This window comes from Cannabis sativa, chromosome 8 (assembly GCF_029168945.1).
Source record: "Cannabis sativa cultivar Pink pepper isolate KNU-18-1 chromosome 8, ASM2916894v1, whole genome shotgun sequence".
Lineage (NCBI taxonomy): Eukaryota > Viridiplantae > Streptophyta > Magnoliopsida > Rosales > Cannabaceae > Cannabis > Cannabis sativa.
Window position 1 is genome coordinate 47,677,310 of NC_083608.1, and position 1,418 is coordinate 47,678,727.

Consider the following 1,418-nt stretch of genomic DNA (forward strand, 5'->3'; position numbering starts at 1 on the left):
TAATTAAGGACATGATAAATTAATTCATAAAATGCTTATTATAGAACCCCTAGTTAACTAACATGAGAAAGAGTTTGCTCCTACACATTTAAACAATAACATTTTAAAATCATGCATAACGAAAACACAGGAAGCCATGCATATTAATATTTTCTTTTGTTGCTAAGTTTAAACCTTTTTTTTTATCTTTTTCATCTATTTACAAAACTAAAAAAGAATACGCACGTGTTCGCCCAATTGTTAAAACCTTCGTGGTTAAATGCTGGTTGTATTTATTCGAAAAATTTCTCTCCCAAATGAGGTGTTTGATGTTGTTTTGAACGATATATAGCTTAATGAAGATGGCTTTTTTTATTAAAAAGAAAAATGTTTCGTATTTGTCCAATTGTTAAAACTTTCACCATTTTTTATTTTCTTTTCTATCTCTGAAAAAAAATATATGATCAAAGATCATGTTGGGGATTCCGAGAATTGAACTCGGGACCTTTCGCTCCCTAAGCGAGCATCCTACCACTGGACTAAATCCCCGAATTTACATTTCTTGTGAACCTATAATGTTTTGAAGCATAGCAGAAACTGTTGAGTTGGGACCACTGCATGAAAAAGAAATGCAGTAAATAACATTTCTCTTCTTCTGTCTGTAATTAAGTAAATATACTATTACTATATACCAGTTGTTTTTGTTTGAGGGTATGTAGATATTTCAAATTCCATAACTCTATAGTGTCTGAATTACATATAGTCTCTATATGTATACAATCACACAATATTATAGTAATGCCAAGTGAGACCCATTTGGTTTTGTCAAACGTACGTGAACCGTACGTTAAAAGTAAGGATATATGGAATGAAAATAAATGAGTAGCATATATATATATATAACATATAACAAAGCCAAAATAAAATTGTATTGAATCTATTCCACATGCAATTTAGTTCCTTAAATTTCCTTAAAAGATGTGGATCTTGCATTTTTTCTTTTCTTTTTTTTTTTATAAATGAGAAAGTTTGCATTATTTTCTAAACAGCATTCCTACTCACTTAACCTAAGGTATTTAGTACCTTACAAACAAAGTCAAGATGAGACTTGCTCTCTCTAAAGATATGTGTGGTATTGTGATCAAGTCACTTGTCACCTAAGCAACCAACTCATCACTCAGATAAGAAGACAATTAGGCTAGCTGTCTAGCTGTCTTTCTCTCTTACTTTCAGTTTGTACCAATGCCTATATAAAGGTTTGTCAAAACAATTATAAAGTGTAATCCCATTATTAAGACAGAGAGAGTTTGAGAGGTGTAAGTGTGTTTGAGCTCTAAGAATTAAGTGTGTTAATTGTAAAATTCTTAGACAAACTTTTTGTACTATTTCATTGAGATTTAATAAAGATTATCAAAGTTTGTGTGGCTTTGAAACTGTTT

At 30.5% G+C, this 1,418-nt stretch overlaps 1 non-coding gene across 1 annotated transcript; it reads right to left on the minus strand.

Moving 5' to 3' along the window:
* Nucleotides 1-456: 456 nt before the first annotated feature.
* On the minus strand, nucleotides 457-528 carry TRNAP-AGG (transfer RNA proline (anticodon AGG)). The gene has a single exon. It is a non-coding gene; the product is annotated as a tRNA-Pro (tRNA).
* Nucleotides 529-1,418: the final 890 nt, after the last annotated feature.